This window comes from Triticum urartu, chromosome 3 (assembly GCF_003073215.2).
Source record: "Triticum urartu cultivar G1812 chromosome 3, Tu2.1, whole genome shotgun sequence".
Taxonomy (NCBI): domain Eukaryota; kingdom Viridiplantae; phylum Streptophyta; class Magnoliopsida; order Poales; family Poaceae; genus Triticum; species Triticum urartu.
Genome location: NC_053024.1, coordinates 737,375,318 through 737,396,812, shown reverse-complemented (window position 1 = coordinate 737,396,812; position 21,495 = coordinate 737,375,318).

Genomic DNA, 21,495 nt, shown 5'->3' with positions numbered 1-21,495 from the left:
CAGAAATTGTCTTCACAATGTACTAGGTAATTTCTACATAAACAAGATGGTAAATTATGAATCATAGACGTGGTAACTTACATAGCCGGGGTTTGATAACTTTTGACACGAAGAAAAAGTCGTCGGAACATATCAACAGGGAATCTAGTTTCGAAGATCTCCTCGCGATGATCTTTTATATGAAAACTGTTTTTCAATTGGGGCGAAGGTTTGAGCTACAAAATATTTTGAATTTCGAAATTAAAATGGATCTAGACTGTCATCATCAGTTTTCTCTTTTATTGAATGCATGCATATATGTGCTAAAAAGATGGAGTTTACTTGTAAGAAACCAGGAGAACGGCTGCGTACACTCGATGCATATGCATATAATACTCTATCGATTGTTCGGATCTGTCGCTAACTTCTGACTGTTCGAAAGTTAGCATAGCCCTTACTTAAGTAGCCGATGTCGAGACATCCTAGTACCACGGTGAGCGCATTGTGTGTGTGTGTGTGTTTTGTTTGACGAGCGAGAGCAAACCGTAGCCCATCTCCGCTTGAGCTTTGTTTTCATATCTCATCCTTGCAAGTAACCGTGAAGGGATTGACAACCCCTTTATCGCGTTGGATGCAAGTATTTGTTTTTTTGTGCAGGTGCTATCATTGGAGACTTGTGTGTTCCTCCTACTGGATTGATACCTTGGTTCTTAACTGAGGGAAATACTTATCTGTACTTTGCTGCATAACCCTTTCCTCTTCAAGGGAAAAACCAACGCAAGCTCAAGAAGTAGGAGGAAGAATTTTTGGCGCTGTTGCCGGGGAGGTTCTACATCAAGTCTACCAAGTACCTATCATAAACTCACATCTCTTGCATTTACATTATTCACCATTTGCCTCTCGTTTTCCTCCCCCGCCCCCACTTCTAAAACGCTTTTAGAGAAACATAAAAATATTTTCCTTTTTATTCGCCTTCTTTCTGTTCTTCTTTTCGTTTGCTTTTTGTTTTCTTGTGTGCTAGAATGGTTGATTTTCCACGATGTCTCAGGAAAATACTAAGTTGTGTGACTTTTCCAACACTAATAACAATGATTTTATTAATACTCCAATTGCTCCCGCCCTAGTGCGGAATCTTATGAAATTAATGCCGCTTTGTTGAATCTTATATGAAAGAACAATTATCTGGTAGTCCTAATGAAGATGTTGCATCCCATCTAAATGCTTTCGTTGAATTGTGGGATATTCAAAAGAAAAAAGATGTGGATAATGATATTGTTAAATTGAAACTATTTCCGTTCTCACTACAAGATCGTGCTAAAACTCGGTTTTCGTCCTTGCCTAAAATAGTATTGATTCATGGAATAAGTGTAAGGATGCTTTTATTTCCAAGTATTTTCCTCCCGCTAAGATCATCTCCCTTAGGAACGATATAATGAATTTTAAGCAACTAGATCATGAACATGTTGCACAATCTTGGGAGAGGATGAAATTAATGATAAGAAATTGCCCTGCTCATGGTTTAAGTTTATGGATGATCATACAAATTTTTTATGCTGGATTGAATTTTGCATCTAGAAATCTTTTAGATTCTGTCGCAGGTGGTACTTTTATGGAAATCACATTAGGAGAAGCTACTAAACTCCTAGATAATACTATGGCATACCGAAAGATCTTCTGCAATTAAAAAAGTGCATTCTATTGAAGAAATTAATAATTTTAGTAGAAAGATGGATGAACTTACGAAATTGATTGCTAGAAAGAATGCTCCTATTGATCCTAATGATATGCCTTTGTCTACTTTGATTGAGAACAATAATGAATCTATGGACGTGAATTTTGTTGGCAGGAACAATTTCGGTAATAACGTGCATAGAGGAAATTTCAACCCTAGGCCGTTACCTAGTAATTACTTTGATAATTATGGTAATTCCTACAATAATTCTTACAAAAATTATAATGAGATACCCTATGATCTTGAGAATAATATTAAAGATTTTATAAACTCCCAAAAGATTTTCAATGCTTTGGTAGAAGAAAATTTGCTCAAGATTGAGGATTTAGCTAGGAACGTTGATAGAATTTCTCATGAGACTGATTCTTTTAAGATTAGAATTATGCCACCCAAGCTTGATATTAATGATTCTCTAGAAGCTATCCAAATTTCCATTAATGAAAGTAAGGATAGAACCACTAGGATGCATGCTAGGAGATAATGGTTCGAAAAGAATGTTCTTCTAGTTTTCACGATAATCATGATGAAGATCTTAAAGTGATTGGGGTGACTCCTATTGAATATTTGTTTTATAATATAAAACTTGATAAAGATGGGACTGGAGATGAGTCAACTTTATCTAGAAGTCATCCCAATAATTTGGAGGGTGAAGATCCAAATGAAAAAATTGATAAAAGTAGGATTGGCGTGGTCAAAACTTTAACTAGTGATGAGCCCACTCTTTTGGATTTCAAGGACTTTAATTATGATAATTGCTCTTTGATTGATTCTATTTCCTTGTTGCAACCCATGCTTAATTCACCTCATGCTCATAATCAAAATAAGGATGTTACTAACCATATCGTTCAAGCTATGATGAAATCTTTTGAAGAAAAACTTGAGTTGGAAGTTTCAATACCTAGGAAGATTTATGATGAATGGGAACCTACTATTATAATTAATATTAAAGATTATGAGTGCAATGCTTTGTGTGATTTGGGTGCTACACTATTCCAAAAACTTTATGTGATATGCTAGGTTTCCATAAACTTGACGATTGTTCTTTAAATTTGCACTTAGCATATTCCACTAGTAAGAAACCTATGGGAAGAATTAATGATGCTCTTATTGTTGCAAATATGAATTATGTGCCCGTAGATTTCATTGTGTTTGATATAGATTGCAATCCTACATGCCCTATTATTCTTGGTAGGCCTTTCCTTAGAACGAATGGTGCAATTATTGATATGAAAGAAGGAAACATTAGATTTCAATTTCCATTAAGGAAGGGCATGGAACACTTTCCAAGATAGAAAATTAAGTTGCCATGTGAATCTATTATGAGGGCCACTTGTGGATTAAATACCAACGATGACAATACCTAGATCTATGTATTATGCCTAGCTAGGGGCGTAAAACAACAGCGCTTGTTGGGAGGCAACCCAATTTTATTTTATGTTTTTATGTTTTTTCTTCTGTTTTTCAACAAATATGCACTTATTCTTCGGTTATGATTGTGTTTTAGTGTTTCAATTAGTGTATGTGCCAAGTAAGACCTTTGGGATGATTTGGGTGATATTTGATTTGATTTTGCTGAAAAACAGAAACTTTTGCGTCCAGTAGCAGAATTGTTAAAATTCACTAGAGCGTGATAAATTTTGGAATTTTTTTACACAAGATTGATATACAAATTGCCTACGTTGTGCTAATTTTCAAAATTGTTGGAGTTACAGAAGTTTGGCTAAAGTCCAGATTACTACAGACTGTCCTTTTCTTGATAGATTCTGTTTTCATTGTGTTGCTTGCTTTTTTTGATGAATCTATGGGAGGTATCGAGGGTTATGAACTGTGGAGAAGTTAGAATACAGTAGATATAACACAAATACTCCCTCCGTCTGAAAATACTTGTCATCAAAATGGATAGAAAGAGATGTATCTAGAACTAAAATACGTCTAGATACATCCCCTTCTATCCATTTTGATGACAAGTATTTCCGGACGGAGGGAGTATAAAATTGGAATTAGTTTACAACAGTACCTAAAAGTAGTTATTTGCTTTATTTCACTAACGAATCTCACGAGTTTTCTGTTGAGTTTTGTGTTGTGAAGTTTTCAAGTTTTGGGTGAAGTTTCAATGGACTACGGAATAAGGAGTGGCAAGAGCTTAAGCTTGGGGATGCCCAAGGCACCCCAAGGTAATATTCAAGGATAACCAAGCATCTAAGCTTGGGGATGCCCCAGATGGCATCCCCTCTTTTGTCTTCAATCCATCGGTAAATTACTTGAGGATATATTTTTATTCACCACATGATATGTGTTTTGCTTGGAGCGTCTTGTATTATATGAGTCTTCTTTTTAGTTTGCCACAATCATCCTTGTTGTACACACCTTTTGAGAGGGACACACATTAATCGTGAATTTATTAGAATACTCTATGTGCTTCACTTATATCTTTTGAGCTAGGTAGTTACTCTCGTGCTTCACTTATATCTTTTTAGAGCACGGCGGTGGTTTTGTTTTGAAGAAATTGATGAACTCTCATACTTCACTTGTATTATTCCGAGTCCTATAAATAGTATGGCAATTTGCTTAGTTATGAATTTAGTCCTAATATGATGGGTATTCAAGAGGGGTATAATAAAAACTTTCATGAAGATCATTGAATATATGAGAAGTTTGATTCCTTGCATTTGTTTTGAGATATAAAGATTGTGATATTAGAGTCATGCTAGAGAGTAAATGTGGATTAGTAAAAATATTTGTGTTAAGGTTTGTGATTCCCGAAGCATGCATGTATGGTCTCTCGTTATGCGATGAAGTTGGAGCATGATTTATTTTTTATGTTCTTCCTTATGAGTGGCAGTCGGGGACGAGCGATGGTCTTTTCCTACCAATATATCCCCCTAGGAGCATGCATATTAGTACTTTGTTTCGAGGGCTAATAAACGTTTGCAATAAGTATGCGAGTTCTTTATAACTAATGTTGACTCCATGGATTATACGCACTCTCAACCTTCCTCCATTGCTAGCCTCTTCGGTACCATTCATTGCCATTTCTCACCTTGAGATATTCCCCGCATACCATGGGGCGCACCAAAAATACTTTTCCATCACTGCAAGTCTCTTTCCTCGTGAGATCCTATCTTGGGGCCTTTTTGGTACTCTGCCAAAGGGGGAGTCGATCACGGAGGGATTCTACATCAACCTTGCTGCCCTTCTGATCATGTGTGAGTTGTTTACCACAGACGTATGGGTCCATAACTAGTAGCTAGATGACTTCTTCTCTCTCTCTTTGATCTTCAATACAATGTTCTCCTCGATGTTCTTCGAGATTTATTCGATGTAATCTTCTTTTGCGGTGCGTTTTTTGAGATCCGATGAATTGTGGATTTATGATTAAATTATCTATGAATATTATTTGAGTCTTCTCTGAACTCTTCTATGCATAATTAACATAGCTTTGTATTTCTCCCCGATCTATTGATTTTGTTTGGCCAACTAGAGTGATTTTTCTTGCAATCGGAGAAGTGCTTTGTAATGGGTTCAATCTTGCGGTGTCCTCACCCATTGACAGAAGGGGTAGCGAGGCACGTATTTGTATTGTTGCCATTAAGGATAAAAAGATGGGGTTTATTTCATATTGATTGGATCTATCCCTCTACATAATGTCATCTTGCTTCAATCGTTACTCCGTTCTTGTTAACTTAATACACTTGATGCATGTTGGCTAACGGTCGATGTGTGGAGTAATAGTAGTAGATGCGGGCATGAGTTGGTCTACCTGTCACGGACGTGATGCCTATATTCATGCAGGGGCGGACCCAGGACAAAAATGACCCGGGGTCCCATGTATATCACATATATGTGGATATCAACTCATAATATAGATAAAATCAACACACTTAGAAATATAATATACCTAAAATACGATATGACCGTGAATATGATTAGCAAAGGTCCAAAATAAAGAGTTGACCTCAAATATTAATTGATTGTAGGAAATTGAACGGTAAAGGAGAATCAAAGTGTCCAATTTGTGAATAATGTATAACTGATGACAAGAAAATGCAGCATTGCCTACAAATCAAATGAAACGAAACCACTTCTCAACTAGGTATACATATTAATTACAATTATGTAATAAGTAAGTTAAAACCATTACCTTTCTAAAATGGTTTCCCACGTGTTTTCATGCCCTCGAAGCATTACTACATCATCAGTAAACTTTCTCATTTTGCTCTTCTCCACATAACAAATAATTTTGTACTCCAAGGTGTCGTCATCAAGACGATTGCACAAATATGTCTTCACAATTCCCATAGCTGAAAAAGATCTCTCAACGGAAGCAGTGGCAATATGCAATACTAGTGCTAGCTTCAAAAGTCGATAGATCAAGGGATATACAATATGTTTCCCTGTTTCCATCATTTTTTGAGAGAGCTCACAAATATTACTTAAACGAGAGATGCGGCCATCTGCTCGGACATCATCAATGTAAAGATGAAGGTGATGTCTAAGGTCCTTGAGTTCTCCATCATCAAAATCTTTTGGGTAAAGTTTAGCTAGACTCATCAAATGTTCTAAGTTGAAATCACGAAATGATTCATTTGGGCTCAAAGCCGCCGAGCATACAAGTAGTTCAAAAAATTTCACAAAAGGAAAAAACTATGAATCATGTGTACATACATAACATGAATTGCAATTGCACGACTGTAAAATAAAACTTACTTGACATGTTGCAAATGCTTCCAGCCGTCCTGGTCTCCTAGAGTATTGCAATATTATTCTCCAATGACCACTACAATAGCCAAATAGTCCAATAGCCAATGCAAACAAAATTTCTAGTCTTATCCAGCAGCCCTAATTTCCTAGGGTTAGAGAAACAAAGCAAGGATTAGAACATAATTTGGAAATTGCAATAGAGGCGGACACACACTGCAAGATACCTATTATTTGTTTCTTCAATGATTTGACGAATTGGGGCGATCTGGCGATAGGCGGCAACTGCGAGGGCGGGTACAGGGGCACTAAGCGCAGCGGCGAGTAGATGAACATGTGAGGCGGCAGGCGAAGGCACCTAGGTATCGATGTATCGATCCATTGATCGATTGATGTATGTACTGGGCCTTTTGCAGGGTGTCACGCGCTGCCTCTCGGCTGGGCCGCCTGGGCCCTAGTTGGCTAGCTGTAGCCTTTTGGTTTGTACGGGGTGTCCCTTTAGAAAATTTAGGGGTGTCCACTTCTACGTGGGCTCTATACATATAAGGTAAGATGTTTTTTTACCCGGTGTCCTGGGCTACCTGCTGGGCCAACGTGGGCCCGCCCCTGTATTCATGACCATTGCCTTAGATATTGCCATAACTTTGCGCTTTTCTATCAATTGCTCAACAGTAATTTGTTTACCCGCCATATGCGTTCTTTCAAGAGAGAAGCCTCTAGTGAAAACTATGGCCCCGGGTCTATTTTTATCATATTATTTTCAGATCTATACAACCAAAAACCCAAAACTACCTTGCTGCAATTTATTTACCTTTACTTTATTTTGCAGTTTTATTTATCTTTTATACCCATCTCCACCAGATCTCATCCTTGCAAGTAACCGTGAACGGATTGACTGACAACCCCTTTATCGCATTGGGTGCAAGTATTTGTTTGTTTGTGCAGGTGCTATCATTGGAGACTTGTGTGTTCCTCCTACTGGATTGATACATTGGTTCTTAACTGAGGAAAATACTTATCTCTACTTTGCTGCATCACCCTTTCCTCTTCAATGGCAAAACCAACACAAGCTCAAAAAGTAGCAACACACGGCACCCCATATCACATACGCCACCACTGTTCTTCCCCACTCTGCTTACCAAACAGTGGTTAAGGGGAAAAAGGTCCCCATGGACGAAGTCTATAAGCGGTCTCCATTTATCCCCTATTGCAATGATTCGGGACGATGGGAGATAGGCCATGTTACTAACCTACATCCGCAACCAGCCGGTTCGCCAACCGTAATAACCTTCCATCAAAAATTGACATATGTTGGATGCCGGACTTCACCCAACATCAAGAAGATTATAACATAACAATAAACATACAAAGAGGATATTAAATCCTAATACCAAATGATTTACTATATACTAGAGTTTCTCCATATCCCCGAGAACTAGGGAAATTACTCGCACATCAAGGGTGCAAATGAGATGAAATGAATTATGATAAACATGATGATCCCACACAAGCAATACAATATTGAATCCGCTCCAACTATTGTGTTACAAATGGATAGCGACGAGGTGATAATAGCGATGAGGATAATGAAGCCCTCTTGATGCAGCATTACGGTTGACATGACAAGTTGTGGGTCCCATAGAGGAGAAAATGTTTAACGACTACAATCTAACTCTTCTCAGTGAAAAAACTACGATCAAATGCATCTTCCCCGGTTGACGTGGCGAAGTGTTGGGTCCCATATGGAACCAAGCATCCCAAAGATGACGGCAAACTGACGACAACTCACGAAGATGGCGCTGACTGGCACGAACCTAATTTCTTCACAAGCGTTAGTGACACACACCAAAATTCAAAAGTTTGAGCAACAAAAATATGCAACTTTGGGAGTGGCATGGACCGAACTGTTCCCAAAACTTATGGTTATTCTAGTATTTTTGCATTTAAAGCTAGGAGTAGCGCATTTTGCTGGACAAGTTCCATGGAGCTCGTTTTTTATGAATAATAATAATAATAATCACATTTTGAAGTTTTAAAAAAATCTTAAAAGAAATAATACGTGTTCATATGGATGCGTTGTTTTACATGTGTGAAGTTTGACGATGAAATACAATATGGTCAGAGGTACACAAAAAGACAAATTCGTGCATTTTAAATAGTGAGCGGTGCATGTACTGTTCATCATTTTCAAAATCATGAATTTGTCTTTTTTTCTATAGCTCTGACCGTAACTTATACCACATGTTCAAATTTCATACATATGTAGTATACATCCGTCTAAACCTGTGTGTATTTTTTCAGAAATTTTTAGAACTTAAAAATGTGTTTTTCAAAATTTTCAAAAGAAAGAGCTCCATGGAGCTCCTCCTCCATTTAGCATTTTGGCAAAACCAGCTCATTTTCTTAAAAACGCTGAGAGATTCATCTGATGCATGCCGGATGAGTGAAATGGTCGACGTGGTCGTACGCGTACAGCAGCCCGCGCGCGAGCGCCAGATGCATGCATATGCATCCATCCAGCGGGCGTACAGGTACGTAGGCATGTAATTGGCAGGCCGGCCGAGCCAAATAATTGGAGGAGGTATGCAGTCATCACGCGGAGGCTGAGCCAGTGATGAGCTCTCGCCTGAGTTGCCACCTGCTCAGCTGGCCGTCCTTCTCATCAACCATCACCTTCCAGGTCGTGCCCGGCCGGACCTGGGCATGACAGGTCGTTTCAACGCTCAGCTAGCTAGCTAGCCATCGGTAGATGCAACGCAAATGCATGCAACGGCGAACAGGGCAGATCAGGGAGCTACATTGAATGATTCCGCATGCACGCAGACGCAGCTGCACGAGGCTAAATGTCGTGTTTTGACTCTATTCGAGATCTGATCTTAGTCTGATAAAATTTCGAGACCTGACCCTTTTGCTACCGTCAAGGTCCATGACGGTAGGTTCTAACAGCCTACCGCTGAGGCCCCTGACGGTAGGGTTGCATGCCCTATCGCAAAATGGTCAGATCTTAAAAAAAATAAACTAGGGTTTGATCTCCAATAGATTTCAGAAAAGGGTCAAAAACACAAAATTTTGCGGCTGCATGAGTGAGTGCACTAATAATCAATCTCCTGTGAGACTCACAGTGAGAGATACTATACCAGCCAGCCGGAGATTGTGCATGCGTACGTACGTGTCGATCTCCTCCTGGCTAGTCTCTGGCTGGCCGTGGTCGTGGATGCATCGGACAAGGCTCTGCTGCCGGCAGGCGCCTCCAGACGCCGGCAAGACTATGTGGGCGGCAGACGGCGACGACGACGTTGGTACGACGTTGTACCCTGCAACCAATGCTTAGGCAACAGGTATATGGCGTGGCCTGTCCGATCGACTCCGACCGCACGCGCAGAGAGCTGCATGCTTGGAGCTTTGCTTTCAACATATAGATGCATGAGGTACGTACGTACACAGTTATGCTGCCTTCATTCTGGCGCTGAAAGTCAGACATGCGTGCCTGCAGAAATCTCCCAGCTAGCAATGTAACTATCATATTCAGCCCGTTTCCAAATATATTACTGTCTAGATATAGTTTCTTTTTGAATTAAACTCTGTAAAGTTTGATCAAATTCATAGAGAAAATATACGATACAAGATACATACTTCCTCCATTTTTATTTACTTTGCATATTAGCTTTGTCTTGTGTCAACATTTGTAAACTTTGACCAGGTTTAAAGAAAACAATATGTTTTTGATGAAAAGAGCTTTTTCCCAGCCCCATTTTATTGATAAAAACGAGGCATCATAACCAAACCATATTTTTCCTACCTCTCGAGTCTCAGCCAAAGTAGCAGGGCCAGAAAAGGACACAAGTTTTTAAACCACATCCACTGGAAGTCTCAAGCCTACAGATGAAAACAAAGTGAATGCAATGATCTAGCTAGAGAAGCATTTCTTCCTGCCGACTCCAGCACGAGGAAAAAGCCATCCGCATCTTCATCCCCACACAGGCTCAGACCCAAGCAATCCTCAATATCTCGCCTCTTCGCCGATCCAGCAGTAGCAGGCATTTTTGCATGAGAATGGGCTGCGAGTCGGTGCATAGGATCTTCCATTGGTGTAGCTGCCTGCTTATTCGCCCCAGCAAAAGCTTTACATCTTTCCAAAGCAGGCCCTGAAATAACATATCATTACAAACTTAATCAGCTTATAAAAAAGAATTCCATAACCATTTCCAACAAGGAGTAGAAACTCCCCCAAGTTTAATCAGCTTATAAAAATGATTTAGTGGAATATGAACCAGAAGCTTCTAACATCCAAACAGGTTTACGAGGTTCATCAGAAGGAATAAAAGAAAGCAATAAGGACAAGAATTGTTGCCATCTGTCCAAGAAACTGGCATCAGCAAGGAAAACAAATAGCACGCTATACAAAATAGCACTGTCCCTAAAAATATGCTATTAGCGAGACATTGTACACTGATCAATTTAACGAGACAATTCTCTACATGCTATAGCGTGCTATTAGCGGCGCTATAGCATGCTATTTTGTTCAGTGGCATGAACACATCTCCGCCTGAAGGAGAGTTTAAGTTCACGCCCATCCCAAACCTGAGACACAGTGCAGTTTTGCTATTGACAAATGTAAAAAATATCCCAAAACTAAGTTTTCACGGTATAATCTCCAGCCCAAATGTCATGCCCAAAAGTAATTCTAGTTCCACCACCCAACACCCATTTATAGAAAGGCCCAATAGCTGCACATACCAGGTGAGTCCCTTCCAGAAGGAGGACCCCACATTCTGCTTGGACCAAGGCAGATTAGGTTTATAACTTTTATACTTATGATTTAGCAGGACAACCCAGTCCTTATCAGAAGATTGGAATGATCTCTTAATCAAGTAAGCAAGGAAAGATAAACTGAGTTCCTTAAGATTAGGGATACCAAGCCCTCCAAACTCCTTTTTCTCGGACAAAATCCCCAGATTAGCAAGGTGATATTTACGCACATCACCACAGTCACCCCAAAAACGAGCCATTTGTTAAGAAATGGCTTTTTTATGAAAAGAGGAGGTCTCCCTCTGATTTCATTAACGAAACTCAACCACGGAGAACCAGCATTCGACATCATCATAGGTTTACTGCAGTTTTACAACTACTACTAGATAAGACTACGGGATTATTTCTAGCGGGAACACTACACCACAACACTCGATTCGGGGCAATTAACTGCCGGGAGAAATACTGGAATAAGGGCAAATCTTCTGCCGGGAACCTTATAGCTGTTGGGAGAAGTACTAAAGGGCAGTGAAACATGATTCCCGGCAGCCATTCTTGTGGCAGTTCTATCTGCCGGGAGAAACTCTGTCCCGGCAGTTTTTCTGCTCTCTTAAGGGTCTTCTCCCGGCAGATTACATGCCATTGCATCCGTGTTGTGGTGTAGTGGAACATACTCGCCACATAAGGCGGGAAAGGGGGACGCAGCCCCAAGCTCGACCATGCTTATACTACAAACCAAAACCAACAAAAGTACCACCAGGGGGCGGAATGAGTAATCCAGCTTCAGCATCCCAGTCTAAGAACCCCCGGTCTCCATCCTTGCGACGCACTGTGCACCTCACTTGCCACCTGCTCGACTAGCTTTGCCCCCAACATCAGAAGATTGCGGTCTGGATTTTTTCTGCAAAATAGACCAATCCACAGTCCAATTGCAAATTAGTTTCACAAGATTCATTGGATCATTAATCTGTTTTGCTCGAAATATAATATCATTCCTGCATTTTCATATGGACCAAAACAAGGAAGAAACCCCAACTAGAATTAGTTTTTTTCTGGTTTCCGAAAAATGTTTTTAGCCAAACATTGAGACATTCATCTAACCCCCCCCCCCCCCCAGGGGTCGATCTTAAATCAAATGAGCATTTCAAAAAACTTCATAACAACCTGGCAGCAGAACAAGAGAAAACAGATGGTCAATATTCTCATCTTGTCCAAAATAGATGCAACCCTATATCCCTTTCCAACCTTTTATAATTAGGTTGTCTTTAGTTAGAATGCTTCTTCTCACAATCAGCCAGTGAAACATTTTAATTTTTGCTGGAATTTAATTTTCCAGAGAAACTTATGAGGAGACCCCACATTGGTTTTGATAAGTAAGAGATATAATGATTTGACGGAAAATTTTCTGTCAGCTGTCAGCATCCATTGGGGTTTATCTTTTCCCCCATACATCCTAACTTCTTCACATCTCATTTTAAGACTAGACCAAAGTAGATTTTTATCATCATTTAGAGATCTTCTAAAAGTGAAATTATTCCACCCCATGTCAATTGCTTTTGCCACAGAGATACCAAGGTCAAAGCTAATATTGTATAAACTGGGATGTGTCTCTTTCAAGGGTTTGGTTCCCACCCACCAGTCCTCCCAAAATCTAGTGTTTCTTCCACCACCTAATTATTTCTTTACATGTTTATAAAACAAGTCTTTTATTTGCATAAGGCTCCCCCAAAAACTGGGAATCTCCATGTTTTGTCTTAATTCCAGAGATGCATTTTCCTTTTACATATTTATTAAGAAGTATATCTATCCAAATTCTTTCCTCGATTTCTAGTTTCCAAAACCATTTAACCAAAAGAGCTTTATTCATTAGCTCTAGATTTAAGATCCCCAAACCTCCCAAACTTTTAGGAAGGCAACAGGTTTTCCAGTTAACCAGGTAGTATTTCTTTTTTTCTTCATTTTCCTGCCATACCAATGTGGCTCTAAAAGATCGGCTTTTTTCTGACACCTACTGGTAAAGGGTAGAAAGACATCATATAAATTGGTATATTGGAGAGACAAGACTGGACAAAAGTCACTCTCCCTGCCATATTCAACAGCCTACCCTGCAAACAGGCACATATTTTTTCAATTTTTTTAGTGACCACCTTCCAAAACTTGTTCCCTAGTCTCTCATCAGAGATATATAAACCAAGATATTTCAAAGGGACCTCTTATCTTTTTATAGGTAAAAATTTCCGGTATATGTCACCATTTTCCCTGGCCTCACCAAACAGAAACTCTTCACTTTTGTGAAAGTTTATTGTCAATCCAGATTGCTAAAACGTAGTCGGGATGAAATTTAAGTTTCTAGCACTTTTCCTCATCATCCTTAATCAGGAAAATGGTTTCATCAGCATATTGGAGCATGTTCACACCATTATTCCCAAACTCAGGCATCACTCCTTTGACATATCCATTAAGCTTGGCTTCGTCTAAAATAATGGCTAGAGCATCAGCCGCTAGATCAAATAAAAAAGGGGACATAATATCCCCCTACCTCAATCCTTTGTGAGTTTTAAAATAAGGACCTGCCAATTAATTTAATCCCAACATGTCCCCAATCATAGTGTGCATTACCAGATCACACCATTTATCAGGAAATTGCTTTAGTTGCAACATTTTGTAGACAAATGGCCATTTTATTTTATCACAAGCTTTCTCAAAATCCACTTTAAATAAAATTGCACTCTGTTTTTTTATGATGAATAGTGTTTAAAGCCTCATGCAGCAAAACAACTCCTTCCATGATATATCTCCCTTTAATAAAGGCAGTTTGAGTGGGGGAAATTACAGGTTTAATAACTTTTCTTAGCCTATTCATCAACACTTTTGTAATTATCTTAAAGCTAACATTAAGGAGGCATATTGGTCTGAATTTTTGAATTTGTTTAGCATCAGAAACTTTTGGCACTAATGTGATGATACCATAATTGAGTCTTGAGACATCAAATTTCCCAGCATGAAAGTCATTCAATAATTTCATGAGGTCCCACTTAACTAAATCCCAAAAATGATGATAAGAATCTACAGGCAACCTATCGGGACCTGACTTTTATTGTTTTCCATACTAAATACCACATAATACAATTCCTCCATTGAAAAGGGTTTTATCAACAAGCCAGCTTGTTCTCTCGTAATTCTAGGTGCATTTTGAATATTCAAATTAATTCTGGAAGGATCATCTTGGCCAAAAAGATTTTTATAGAAGTCAGTGATGTAGTTGATTAGACACTCCTCCCCCTCAATCACCCCTTCATATTGATGAAGCGAGAAAATTCTACTTTTCCGCCATTTGCCTTAGCATGATAATATTTAGTATTGCAGTGCCCATATACCTATCTTTATATCTCTGTAGCCACTTTAGTTCCTCTTGTTTAAGCAATCTATATAATTGGGCCCTAAGCTCCTTCTGTTCATTTCTGTCTTGAGCAGATAGCCCAAAATTTTCAGTATTCTTATCAATATTCTCTAGTTAATTAAAATTTCTTTTTTCCATTTTCAATACCAGGCATCAGAGTTCAACATCCATCCTCTCACCTTTTGCCTAAAAGTCATCATCCTCATCCGCTACTGTTCAATGGTATTACCAGAGTAGACTACGGACCAAATTTAATGAGAAAAGTCTCTGAACCCTTCCCCCAATATCCATGAATTTTCAAATCTGAAAATTGGAGTAAAATTATTTCTACTACCCATATCTAGGATCAGAGGTGTATGGTCAGATAGTTCCCTTTCTAGAGCATATACTTGAGCCAAAGGGTAATGTTCTTCCCAATCCGTGCATATTAAAATTCTATCAAGTTTCTCATAAGTGGGATTATCCTAGTTATTGGCCCAAGTGAACCCCCCCCCCATTCAAAGGCAAGTCTCTTAATCCTGCCTTCTCAATAATGGCATTGAAAACAAAACTCCAGTGGTCATTTCCAATGGGTTTGTTCTTTTCAGAGCCTTTTCTAATGATATTAAAATCCCCTCCCATCACACATGGGACAACAGCATTATCTTGGGAAACCCTACACATTTTTGCTAAATAAGTAGCTTTGCCTGAATTCTGTGCATCTCCAGACACAATGATGAGGTTCCAATCAAATTTACCTTTTTTTATCAAAGAGTAAAGTTCTAACAAATTAAACACCATTCTCAACATTGAGAATGTCAAAATTATCATTATTGATGCCCACTAAAATCCCCAAGCTCCTCCTCTTGGTTGAGCCCACTTCCAACTAAAAAACTTCCTCCACACAAATTATGAAGTTCATTTCTAGTAAAATCATTCTTAATATTTTCCGAAGTCCTATAAAATATATTTTCTTATTATAGATAGTCTCCTTGATAAAGTTCCTCTTGATATCATGAGCTAACCCCCTCACATTCCAAACCATCCCTATCATTTCTTTCTTCTTTTCACTATTTTTTTGTTCCCCTAATAGAAACAACAGGCTTCACATAGGTGATACCAGGTGAGCCATTACTGCCTTTTTTACCACTGGTAAAAATGTTCTTAAGATGAGAATAATAATCCATTTCCAACTTAGCATATGAGTGGTCATCATCAGAACATAATTCTCTAATACTCACATCACCAGTATCAATGAGATTCATCTCTATTGTTTCTGGAGGGTCATTTTTCTGGATGATGTGAGTTTGGAAGAAATCTTTTCTATGCTGCTCCATTTTAGCAATGATTTCCAAATTTGGTTAATCATGCTAATGGAACACCCCAGTTCAATACCAATTTTATCTGCCATAAAGAGTAAGGATGAGTTATGGACTACTAAATCGGAATTCTTAGCATAGTTGTCTTTATCTCCAGCTCTCTGTTTAGCTAGTTCTTCAATTTTGGCATCCTGTTTGTCAACCAATCTGCCACATCTTCTTAAATTTTCCTTCATGGTGTTGTCTAGCTCTTTTTCTTCTTCACCTTCCCCAGTCTTTACCCCCAATCTGGTCAATGTGTGGAGTAATAGTAGTAGATGCAGAATCCTTCCGGTCACTTGTCTCAGACGTGATGCCTATATACATGATAATTGCCTTAGAAATCGTCATAATTATTTGCTTTTCTGTCAATTGTCCAACAGTAATTTGTCTACCCATCGTATGTTATTTTTATGAGAGAAGCCTTTAGTGAAAAGTATGGCCCCTGGGTCTATTTTCTATCATCTATTAAAACCAAAAATACCTTGCTGAAATTTTCTTTTATTTATTTTCTTTTATATTTTTGTTCGATCTATCTATCAAAAACTATATCGTTAAATCTTGCTTGTAACCGTCAAGAGACTGACAACCCATTGTTCACATTGGGTTGCAAGTATTTGTTGTATTTGTGTAGGTGATGTTTACATAGTGTTGCTTGGTTCTCCTATTGGATTGATAACCTTGGTTTCACAACAAAGGGAAATACTTTTCTCTACTGTACTGTTGCATCATCCTCTCCTCTTCAGGAAAATCCCAATGCAGCTCACAAGTAGCAACCACCACACTCATTTGAGTCCCATCTAGAATAATGTCACTCCCTCTACCATATCTCTAGTAACTAGACATTTCTAGTGGTGAGAGATTTATTGTTAAGAGATCATCTCTTAATTAAGAGAAGGCAAAGCCTTTTTTCTACTTTCTCTTTCCTCCCCATCATCATTTATCCTATGTGTCACTCCTAAGATTGCATCATTATACGTGCCCTTAGTCTCTTTACATTTTCCCCACAAATCAGTGTGTATTGGAAATCATGTCTTAGTGAGCCAGTGCATGCAGGATCATTTATAATCAAGAACTCAACGAGCCAACGCATGAAGCCTAAACAACCCCTTATCACTCATCCTATGTACTCAAAGTTATTTATTTGATTGCAAGCTTTCGAGATAGTCATCTCTATATTTCTTAGACGGTGTGAATATATGATCGATGATGTTAAACCTTCATGTATTGTCGGCTCTCTTCTCTTCATCTTGGGTGTGCGCCACACTCATTTGAGCCCCGCCTAGAATAATGACACTCCCTCTACTACATTGGTTCTTATGACTCATGCTCATTGGTGTTCAATACTGGCTGGAAGTGTAGTTAACTTACTATGTGGGGAAGCATTAGTTCTTCTAGTTAATTATTTGTATGTAAGTTTTTTTATCAAAGTGGGGAAATGCTATTTATTGATGATATGGATGAAATGGATTGTCCGACAGTACATGTATTCTTTTGTGAAGTTATGCCCTACTGATTTCAAGACTTAAAAATATTAATAATGTCAAATGGATGTTCCAAGTAGAAATCCTTTATTACTAATGTCTCTGTTGCGGCGACATCTTCGAACTAGTTCCCTATTAATGGGTTTGTTGTAGTGAATCTTCTCTCCACTACATTTTGTTGGTGTCAACTTCCTTTTTGTCCCCGAGCCTGATTCATCTGGTGGAGTATGCTACATTTTTGTGGCAGGGGTGTGCTCTACACTATGTGTGTATTATATAAGATTTTTGGAAAGTGTGTACTATACTTCTGTATAAGGCATTCCATACTTCCTAACTAATATTTCTCAATTAAACGCTTGTCATTTCTATCCTACAAATGGTTTTCCATGTTAGATCTTTTAACCAGATTTGAGATGGGTATTGTACTTATAGGGACGAAGCTCCCATGTAAGCATTGGGGTCAATTGCCCCCAGTGAAATTAGGTAATCCTTCATTAATTTAGTACTAATTGTTATCCATTTATTGAAGATGACCCCACTGTCGTAGACATGACCCCATCTCACTTTTTGTCTAGCTTCCCCATTGGTGGTACTCATAATCTTCATGTCGTTACACGTCCTCCATCCTTAGGTCGTGGCATCCATGACCATAAAATCATTGCTAATAACATAACTAGCTCATGACTATATAGTATTGTCATGTCATTTTGAGTCATCATTAGAAATCACCCATATAATGTGTGGCTAATTGGTTGACCGTCTTTTTCACCTTCTCTCTTTTTCTTTCCTTTGGATTTACTATATGTTTGCTTTGGAGCATACGTAGGGTTGTTGTATGATAGCCCGATCCTCTAAAAAAAATATCTTGTCGATCTACGCTATATTAGAAAAATCATTCTTTCCGTTTCAAATTAATTGAACTTATTGTTATTGGTCTTTCCTAATTCATAACTATTTATGTTTGACCAAGTTTGTAGAAAAATATATAAATATCTAGAACCCAAATTAGTTGCAATGCATTCTGTATGCAATATACTTTCGTAATACACACATTTGATGTTGTAGACCTTGCCATGTTTTTCTATAAACTTTGTCAAACTTCTAATAAAAATTGAAACTTCAATAATTTGAAAATGAGGGATTACTATATAAACATCATACAAGGCTCATATTATACTCTCTCTTTTTCCGGGTGAGCTCATATTATACTTTTTTAAGGGGTAGCTCATATTATACTTGCTCTAACGGGGAGCAGAATGGCCGCACGGCGGTGTGCATTCCTCTCTTAACTCAGCAACTAGTCCGCTCCGGCGATTTGCAAGATTCATATACTCTCTCTGTTTCTAAATATAAGTCCTTTTAGATATTCCAACAAGGAACTACATACGAAGCAAAATAAGTGAGTATACACTTTAAAATATGTCTATATACATTTCTATGTTGTAGTCAATTTGAAACCTCTAAAACAGACTTATATTTAGAAACAGAGGAGTATATATATTTCTACGTGCGTGTGTGTACACAGTGAGTGAGAAAGTAACAGTGGGCGGAGGTAACATGATCCAAAGCATTGGACGGTAGCTGGCTCGATCGGCGAGGCCGGGTTTTAAATTTACTGATTGACGCGTGCGAGAATCCGCCGGATGCATCGATCATATCCCCGTATCCATTCCAATCAAACCTCGCCGTCAGCAGCATTGGCAAAGATGCGCGAGCTATGCACATATAGCTATAGGTGTTTCGCTTTGTTTTGGTTTTGCCGACAGAGACACGAGATCGTCATCGGGCTACCGCTGTCTGTTCGATCCATACATCCCACGTCAACGCTCCATACGCATCGATACATGTGCATGCATGCATGGACGCATGGCCAGCTTGCCGTGCTCCAACGGCCAGGATCACTCGCGCCTCCATGATCGGCACCGATCGTGCGGCCGTCCATCGCCCACGCATGCGCACATGTACGTAGGAGAGATGATCGATCGAGTGGAAGCGAGAGAAATGAAGCGAACACGGACGCACACACATTCATACACGCATTGACACACATTGTCACAGGACTCTAGCTAGGTACTCGTACTGTAGTCTATAGTGGCTACTCGTATTGGTGTCCGTATGGAGAGGTGACGAAGTAATTACTGACAGCACGCAGGCAGGGACAGGGATGGACGCCCGGGATTTGATGGATGGATGGGATCCGACGGATGGGCCCGGGCCGGCAGTGGTGAAAGGTGACGGGTGCAGGCTTTATATTTACTTTACTCCCTTGGCTGCATCCTATCCTTCATGTGCCCGCTGCTCCCTTTGGGTCGTGAACATGAACTGCATATAGTACTACACCATGTTGCAAAATGAATCTTTATTTCACCTCCGGGCCTCTTGGTTTCACCACGCCGTAAATTTTGATCCCAACTCGCAAACTAACCGTTAACATGCATCTTAGCTAGCTCCGGATGCATGGATCAGAGAACATGTAATACCACTTAACTTGAACATCTACGAACAAAGTTAGTGGGTGTCCATTTACAAGTAACCAGTACTAATCCAGCACAAACTGGATCAAGTGGATATATGCCCAATATCAGGGTGCAAGAAAGAAGAGACAAGATCCATAATTATGCATCATCATATACATTCTTTTTAGATTGATCAACAGAGCTTATATGTGTATCTTTCTGTATAAAAAAAATAAAAAATCAAGAGAAGAGAAGACAAGATCTTAGTGGAGATTTGCGGCAACCGGTTAGTGTGATGGCACACTGAGGTTTGTTGACCCGAAGAAAGAAGCCAAACAAACCCAAAGCCATATATAGTAGAACTACTATTGCAGTACAGTTGGAATATTCCAGAAGGCAAAGGCAAAGGCTAGCTGTAAGCATATATTATTGCTTTTTCTCGTCCTTTTAGCTTCACCTTTTCCTAGATAGATAGAAAAAGAGGCAGAGGGAGCAGAGCAGAGGCGACGGCGACGACGTGCGTGCAGTGCAGTGACTGCATGCAATGCAAGTTACTACGTGCAGTAGCCAGAAATCCGTAGCGAGATTCTGCGGAGCTTATTTCGCGCCCGCTCCATGCAGCGATTATTTTCAAACTAGCTAGCCATGTCAGCCTCACAGAGTCCACACACGCCCACGTAGACCGCACATGCATGCATGCATGCATGCACCGTGTGGTCACCGGTCGATGGATGGATCGATCGTGCGTGCATGCATGGGATGGGATCCCGTACGTACGCGTTGCATCGACCCATCACACGCACGCACGCGCGCATGCATGCCGTTGTTAATCTCGCATGCACCAGCAGCTTTTCTTTTCCTGGTGTACTAATTGGGTGGTCTATGCACCATGGAGTGAGTACTCCTACATTGCATGTGCATGGTGTGTGCGTACGTGCCAATCACACGCACACACAGCACGTACTCGCGGTACCATATATCCATCCATCTATCTTAAGTTAGTTGTATGCAGATGCAGCTAGCTGTGACTGCTGAACCGATCGATCGAGCACGGAGCGCCTGACTAGTGTGTAACGCCCATGCACCTGCTGGCTGGCCTTTTCCACCTGCAGTACGTACTGCACTGTACTAGCAGCAGCCATATGATATTTACTGCCAATGCAGACGATTAGAGCATGGCTAATAGTACAACAAACTGCGGGATATATGATGTTATCATATTATCTATAGTCACTGCTTCTAGTCAGTTACCGGGTGGCAGACCCGGTTAGCAATCTCAAACCTTGATATATGAAAAAAAAATTACTTCTAGTTACTCATACAACAAGGGTTAGCTATAAGATTTGCTATAGGACTAGTCCTCCTATTTAAAAACATAAATTTAGTCAAACTTTGCATAGTTTGACTTCAAACAAATATTATATGCAGAGTATAAAATATAGATATAATAGTAGCTTTGAAATAAATTAAGATCGACATATAGGTGTATGATGTATATTCAAATTAAAAGGATCCCCTAGTAATTATTCAAATATGGAACTTCATTAATTAGTACAACCATCGGTTGCTGAATGATTTTTGACTAACAATAGCAGGTAACTGTATAGGGAGCCTAAAAAATACTTGTTTTCTGGTCATCCATGCCCACGAAATGTTCAAA